The sequence below is a fragment of the Triturus cristatus genome, chromosome 2_1, assembly GCF_964204655.1.
Source record: "Triturus cristatus chromosome 2_1, aTriCri1.1, whole genome shotgun sequence".
NCBI classification, from domain to species: domain Eukaryota; kingdom Metazoa; phylum Chordata; class Amphibia; order Caudata; family Salamandridae; genus Triturus; species Triturus cristatus.
The window spans coordinates 881,644,100-881,652,921 of record NC_140581.1 but is presented as its reverse complement, the minus strand read 5'-3'; positions in this window follow the sequence as shown (position 1 = coordinate 881,652,921).

The following is an 8,822-nucleotide window of genomic DNA, read 5'->3' as shown; positions in this document are numbered from 1 at the left end:
AGAAACTTCAACCTGGTTCCCCAGTTGCAAAGTCTGCAGTTCTGGAAGTAACACCACATCCTCTCCCCTAAGTGCAACATTTAATCAAGTGGTCAACTGGATAAAAAAACATAAAGATAACAAATAATTTAAAAGTGCTTTGTCGCTATTTGAAAACTCAGACAAAATGTCCTTATTTTAGTCTTTTAGAGCACTAACCATAATTTTGATGCCAATAAGACCCTCTCATATATGTAATTTCTAAAGGAAATGCTCTAGGTATTACAGTTTTGATTACATCAAGATGATGTCAGGCGTTCCACACTTTTGTAATAAATATAGAATGTTAGCAATCTAGTTGTTCATTGGGATACTGTTGAGAGGCAAAGGCCAGGGGCACGGACTCTGAAAATTGAAGGCAGGTAGGAGAGTGCAAAGGCAACAATTTAACCACACTGAGCAGGCAGGAAGGGCCGTGGAAGCACAACAGACTATGGAGGGCAGTGGAAAGGGGGGCAGGGGCAACAAACCAACAATACAGGACTTGCAAGAGAGGCTGTTGGAGGGAAGATCTATTACGGGTCAAGGAAGCTAGAGGCGGTCCCCAGAGCCCCGGGAGCCACCACAGAACTGAGCAGGAGAGTGAGTCAGGGACAAAAGGGGCACCTTAATTTGAGCCGGGGTGCCTAGGAACGCTTGCTCCAAAAATGAAGAAAACAGACATATGAGACATGGAATTGTTGGCAGAATACAATGGCAGTTTAATGAGAAGATACAACTTCAAAGAAACCGCAGAATAGAGACATAAAGTACAAAATACAGAATCCAGATAATCATACAGCTGTCATGATATTCTCTGTATCTCAATTAATGTACTGACAGAGAGAGAGAGAAAACACATCTATAAATGCATCATGAGAAACAAGTTACACCAAGGAAAATGTTACCTAGGAACACTCACGTTTACTCTTAGAGCAAGCATTCCTGCAATTACAATACAAAATCTTTTAAATGCAAAAGTAAAGAGAACAATGGTTAAACATAACATGACATTTCATATAGGTAAAATAGAATAAGATACTTCAAGCAAAGCAGAGCAAGACATTTTAAGCAAAGGAAGACAAGAGCTCCCAGCTCTTGGGGAAAACCTGCACAGCCTGTTAACCTACATACAGACGGCGAGGTAGTCCGTCGATATCTGTGGGTGCTCCCTTTTTATATCATTTTGTGGGCTCCTTTGCACGCTACATCTACCTACGTATGCTACCCAAAAGCTTCGTCTGCAGATTTTACCAGACATTTCGTCATTTACCCACTTAATGCTGACAATGGACTGGGTGAAAAGGTCAGTCTCTCAGGCCAATCGCTTATCGTAAGTTCCATAGAGCAAGCAGAAAATAATGGGTATTGTACGGGAATTCAATATATTCATGTACAAAATCTCCTCAGTTCTCCTAACTTGACGCTCTGCGGTTGCCACTTCCTTAAAAGCGGGAAACCTGCCCAGGAAGCAAGTACCAGTCCAGGATGCAGCCTACTGTATGTCGACAGCTTCAGTGGGATGTTGAACTTTGATACCGAGCACGGAGCACTCGGGTAGGGTGGGGGCTACTAGTTTGGAGCAGAAGGCCTCGCAGACCTGCCTTCAGACTGCTATACACTAAAATTGCAGAGCTATGGTCAATTTAACAAAGAGGCCTACATATTGAACAGAAGGGCCTACACAGGGGTTTTATGCTGGCTGAGTGGTAAGGATGTCTCAGGATAATTATATAGCAACACAGGACCCGCTGGTCAATTTAATACGGCCTACAAATGCGGCTGGCAGGGCAAGGACAAGGGTCTCATACTTCAGGTGTGGACAGAACGGGCCAGGGGCCCCCTGTGATACAAAATCTACCCTCCTTCAAGGCTGTGGCAATGTAATAGACCATTGTGGGCAGAAGGAAGAGGCAATGGTAGTACAACCATACATGCCAACAGACCCGATTCAGCCAGGAAACGTCCAATGTTTTTAAGCTCAAATGGGCTTTATTTGATCTGTCTCCTGTCTACAATATCCTCTTTTTCAATGTAACTCAAAGGGGAAAATCAATACCCCAGTTTTTTTTCAAAATCTCCCTCTTACCAAGTTCAAAATGTTCGCAAGTATGGTACATTGGATCATGGAAGGAAATGGGATAGGGACATGGACTTGGATAACAGAGGACAAGAGGGACATGGAGAGGTGCACCAAACTGACCCTGCAGGGCAGGCATCAGGGTTTGCAGCAGCACAATACACCACACAGGGCATGCAGGACGGGAGTGCAGCACAACAATCCATAGAAAGCAAGAGGGAGGGGACAGGACCATGCACATGGACAACAGAGGACAGAGGGGCAAGAGGCAATGGTAGCTAGCTGACCATAATGGACAGACAGGAGAGAAAGCTGCAGCATTACAGACCATAAAGGGCAGTAGGGACGGATCAGGGGCATTACAATGGAACAGACAAGCCAGGAGGGAGGGAGTAGGGGTCTTCACATGTAAACAGAGGGCTGGAGGCAAGGGGGCAGGGCAGGAGCAGCAAGATAGCCATGGAGGTCAGGCAGGATGGGCACTAGAAGCAAGACACACCATGAAGAGCAACAGTGAGACTGTGATGGCATACACACAGACCATGGAGGGAAGGTGGGAGGGGGTCAGGGGCAGCTAACTGACCACACAGGGAAGGTGGGAGGGGCCATGGCAGCACAGAAGACCAATGGCTATGATGGGCAAGAAGGAGGGTGCAGGGGCATGCACAAAGGACGATGGAGGATAGAAGGGAGGGTCAGGACCTGTGCACAGACAAGAAAGTTCAGGGGAAGGGACCTCACAACAGACCACACGGGGCAGGCAGGAGGAGCAGTTGCAGCACAACAGACCAGGGAGGGCAGAAGGGTGTGGCAGTACAATGGACCATGTAGGACAGGAGGAAGAGGATAGGGGCATGGCATGTGGACAGGCAGGGTGGAGGTGGCTGGGACAGGTTACAGTCATCTGACAATGCTAGGCAGGTGGGAGGGGAGTGGCAGCTCAACAGAACACTCAGAGTAGATAGGAGTGGCAGGTCCATGGGACATGGTGGGCAAAAAGGATGGAGCAGGGGCATGCACAAAGACATCGGAGGGCAGGGGGAAGGAGAATAGGGGCAGCAAGCTAAGCACAGAGTTTAAGCAGGAGGTCAATGATGGGGCATAGAATTGGGCAATGGAGGGCAGGAGGAGTGGACTGGTACATCATACTAAATTGAGGGCAGTGGCAGCACATCAGACCATGCATGGCAGGAGGGAGAAGGCTATTCCATGGATTCACACAACAGAGGATAGGGAGGAGGGGGATGGGGCAGCAAGCTAACTGTTCAGAGAAGGCGGGTATTAGGAACTTTATTGTTTTTAAAACATTGAGTCTGTGCGAACTACTTAAAATATGAACAAGTATGCAGCATAATCTCACTTTTATTCAGGAAGAAGAGGACGTTTGTGACTGTGACTCCGGGCTCACTTGGCAGAAACACCCCCTGACCCTCCACCCCCTATCGCAAAATGTAATGCCCGTGAAAAGGGTAGGTGAACACAGTGTTATATAGAACATAGTCCTGAGAGCACGATTGTAAATGAAAACTAGATATAGTGTATGGTATAAACTATGCACCAAAAAGTGTGATATAAGATGAACCGGGCGTGAAATATAATATGCAATACATTGTGCGCAATGACAGATTCATTGGAGAGCGCGAGATAGCACAGGCACTAGCGCGTGCTATGCGATATGCGCCTTGGAGTGTAATATGCACAGGGCAGTGTTGTGTAACCTAACTAGTCTCTAAAGTTGTAATATAAAATATGTGCTGGGGAGTGTAACGTTGCATATGCACTGTGACACAGATATGGATCGCAGATTGTAATATGTATGGCATAGCACTGTGCGTTATAACATAGGCATCGAGGAAGGCACGTTAGATGGGGCAATATAACCCGTGCGAAGACAAGTGTGGCATGACATATTCACGGGGTGGTGTTACAGTGCACATGGGCTAGAGAGTGTCATAGCATATGCACTAGCTAGTGGAATACAACACAGAGGTGTGTGGCACTCGGCAGGCAATGGTGGGTGTAACACAGCATTGGGCTCTGTCAGGAGCGCACTGTGACTCTCAAGTGATGTTCGTCCCCTTTCCAGAGAGTAAAATAAAAAGTATTACACATCCGGCAGTGGATGTGTGTTTTATTAACCGTGAGGGGGGTTTCTTGCATAGTTTTGGTCGAATTTTTGTCGAATCCCCTTTGAATGGCTTGGTGTGCATGTGTATTAAATGTGCCCGTCAATAGCTACCCATGTTTGTATAAATAAACGACAAGGGTGTCTACCGGGATTAGGCACGGTAGGGCATCAGACATGTCAGAGCTTCACTAGTAGTGTAAATACATTCCACGTGGATTCATTGCATGCATAGTCGCCTTTTAATGAATATCCCGCAAATCGTCATGGTGATAGGTACGTACGGTTTGTCCAGCATGTCCTAGGTGTGTCTATAAATAAATATTTTTTTTAAATAATAAAAAACAGTGGCCGGCCCTAGGGATTGGGGTCAAAAAAATATAATTAGGAGACAGGCCCTGGGGGATGGGGTCATCAGGGCCAATAAATTAGAATAAGAAGGGGAACCACACAGCCCCCCTTCTTAAAAAATTAAAATAAATAAAAGACTGGCATCGTGCCGGAGGCCATGCCCCCTCCGTGCAGCACTCTGCAAATGCGCCCCCAACAGGCATCTCCAGTATGCGCCAGGGAGCTGCGCTGCAGACAGGTGTTCTGAGGCCAAGCCCCTTTTTACACCTCTCTGCAACGCAGCTCTGTGGCGCTTACTGGAGGTACCTAGTGGTCTAGTTTGACCCTAGAGACCCTTAGGATTCAAGGGGACTTAATCTCTCAACTTAGAACAGCCACAGGGCGCGTTTACACAGTGGTGAAGGGAGGGGACGGGGCCTGAGGTGATGTGTGCAAACACGCACTATGGCACGTTTTAAATTGGGGATATAATTTCCCTTCAATACTGAGGGCCCCTGGGGGCTAACTAGCCCACCAAGTGCTTCCAGTAAGCGCCACTGAGCTGCATTGCAAGGAGGTGGTCCAGGCCGTGCCACTTTTTACACCTCTCTGCAACACAGCTCTGTGGCATTTACTGGAGGTACCTAGTGGGCTAGTTGGACCCTAGGACCCTCAGGATTCAAATGAACTTAATCTCCCAACTAAAAATGGACACAGGGCGTGTTTACACAGTGGTGAAGGGAGGGGACGGGGCCTGAGTTAACGTGTGCAAAAACGCCCTGTGGCCTGTTTTAAGAGGTAGTTTTAATCCCCATGCCCTATTATGTACTAGGGGCTTACAGAGGAGGTCATGCTAATCACAGGGGGACCCCAACGCATAATGTTCCCTAGTGTATGTAGGTGTTTTCACTGTATTCTAAGTGTCTTTTAACATAGCACTGGCTCTAGGACTGGCTAGTCAGACTCAGTTACCACCAGTATCCGTCTGAAAAAGTTGAGGGTACAGGATGATTTTGCAACAAGGCTTCTTTCTGCTCTTCTTTTTGTTCTTTCTGCATGTTATCCTTCTTCCTGCACTTATCTTCGTATTTGAGGACTTCTGTTGGTCCTTTCTGCACGTCTTTTGTTTCTTTCTCTGCATTTTTTCTTCTTTCTTCACATGTCCTATCTCTGTAGGCATAGTTAGAAATTAGCATTTAAAAAACCTTTGAAATTCACAGAAAAAACCATAGGTTTCAGGCACATTATAGTTAGGAATTAGCATTTAAAAAACCTCAGAAATTCACTGAAAAAACCATAGGTTTCAGGGGTGTTATAGTTAGCTGGACTTTTCACTTGTACAAAACCATTGAAATTCCCCCGTTATAGTTAGTTCAGCTAACTATAACTCGCGCGCCCGCAATGCACTGCTGATGACGTCACATATTACATCACTCATGACATGGTCAGTGACATCACTCATGACATCACTGATGACATCTCAAATGACATCACTGATGACATCACTGATGACATCATCCTTGTGATAGAGTGGCAGACCTCCTCTCACCCTAATATAACATTTGATACACACATTCAAAAATAGAGACTAAAATTTTCAAAACAATGGACATACCAATACCAGTTACAACAACCTCTTCAGTAATTCTAAGATCCACATACACATCCACTCATTCACCAACAGTCCTATACAGTCACTCATACATGTACTCACTCATCATATGTACTCATGCACCTATACATCCTGTTACACAATGCCACTCATCCATAGAGTTACTCACACACATAGTCACTCATGCTAATAAAGAATCAAACATACATTTACTTGCATATACAGTTATACACACACCACCACACTTACTTCTACGGAAACTTACACATACTTAGTCTTTTAAACAATCACTTATAGAAACACATACTTATTCATACAGGAACTCTTTCAATCTCTCACTCTCACATATACTCACATATATACACCAATAGTCACATATACTAGTTTAAAACATATGTAGTTACTCATAAAGACACTATTGAGACAGTCATTCACTCACTAACACACCCATACACACACTCATCCACCCATACAGTCCTGCACACATGCTGTGTTCAACACATACAAACAGTGAGTCACTCATTCATGCACCTATGCACTACGTAATACCCCCCACCGAACCATGCAGACACTCAGACTGATACTCAAAAAACCAACTAATAACCTATATAGACACCCATGTAGCTACTCACCAACCCATGCAGCCACTTATACACAAAGTGAGAGACTGATACAGATATTTACATATTTAAACATTACTCACTAAGCCATGTATTCACTATGATACACTTAATCAGTCAGTTACACAATCAATTTTTCAAAAACAAATCATCCATTTAGACACTTATATACCCATTTATTCTTCCATCGACCTTGAGATATACATATATAAAACATATTTAATTTTCAGAAAAACACACATTCACTGGATGATGTCATCAGTGATGTCATCAGTGATGTCATTTGAGATGTCATCAGTGATGTCATGAGTGATGTCACTGACCATGTCATGAGTGATGTAATATGTGACGTCATCAGCAGTGCATTGCGGGCGCGCGAGTTATAGTTAGCTGAACTAACTATAACGGGGGAATTTCAATGGTTTTGTACAAGTGAAAAGTCCAGGTAACTATAACACCCCTGAAACCTATGGTTTTTTCAGTGAATATATATATATATATATATATATAATGCCCTGTTCAAGTGATTCTGTGAGTTAGACAATGTTTTATATTTCATTTGTCAATAAAACCTTTCAGACTCAACCAAAATATGGAGTAAATCTTTTTTCAACAAAATGAAGATTCATTTGGTAAAACTTTAATATTTATTACAATAAATAATGCATTTTGCCTGTATTCTGAGCTTACTTGGCTAAGAAAGTATCAGATGGCACACCGAGCACATTGGGAGTGCACAATTTTGAAAGATATGATGTAATGAAATGCAAAAATTGTTTGTTTTCTTTCACATTTTTTCTTACAGGTTGAATTGTTGTGTTATTTCCAGATGGAGAGATAAGTATACTCACCATATATTGTTCACGAGGGAACCGCTTTCTGTTTCATCAAATATAAATATATAGGAAAAATCCTTAATCCATACCAGGGAGCAAACTTTGTTTTGCCCTGAAGAAAACCCAGGACTGAACAGGCCGTCAAACAAGGGCTGAAACATTTTGGCATATCTTTAGGGTCATAGGACCATTACCTCCAAAAGACCCCTTTTTTAATATATTCATTTTCATTTCCGCAACGTCCCCGTGAACAAAGGGATACCTGGGGAACGCAGTAGGATTTTCATCTTCAGACCCCCTGGTCTACATCTTCTAAGCGCTCCCTGAAACACAGTCAAGCCCACTCTGACCTTTAGGAGTCAGGGTGAACCCGATAATGAAGCATGACACCAATAGGGCGTGTGAGGGTTAATTAACAAAAAGGAGTTGCCTCCTTTCCCACATCCAAGTGGAGTACGCCACATAAGATTTATTTTGAGCTTGATGGTTTGGGATACTTCACGTTTGTTCTAGTTAAATTGGGAGGGTGTATCCACGTCCTTATAATACCTCTCCTACCCCTCGGTGCTGGTGGAGCATGCTCCTCCGTCACTTGTGGTTAGTAATCTCCAGGATTGCCAGAATGTCTAAAGGACAAATTAGCCGGGGCATGGCTTAGCTGGTGGCTAAGATGGCTGCTCATTGCTAAGCTCCACACACTAGCCAGCACAGACTGCGGTCCGGGACACCTGTTATGAAGTTTTAACTGCACATAAAGGTGGCGGACTTCTGTGGGACATCGGAGGTGTGTTGGGAGATCTCCATATTTTATTTTGGATGCCGCTTTCATGGTTTTATGACTTCTTGGCTCTCACCTGACCCATATGCCAAGATGGCGGTGTCAGACTGCTGCTCCGTTCCTGCAAGCGTCGTCATGAGGGCGAACTGCTGCTCAGACAAGAGAAGGTCTGCATGATAAATAGGATCCTCACGTTCATCCACCAGTAAACTTTCCTTTATTTGAGTGCTTACAACTCTTTCAGTCCCGTAACGTGTCTCCTAAGCATTTTCAAAATGGCAGCCTCATAATTTACTTTCCAATCAGACTAGCCTCCAGCTGATTTCATCGCTGCAGTCCCTCCCGCTGTTTCTGCCAATATACTTGAGTGCTTTGTGGAATCTGCATAGGATTGTTGACGCCTGTCATTTTACCGGCCCAACT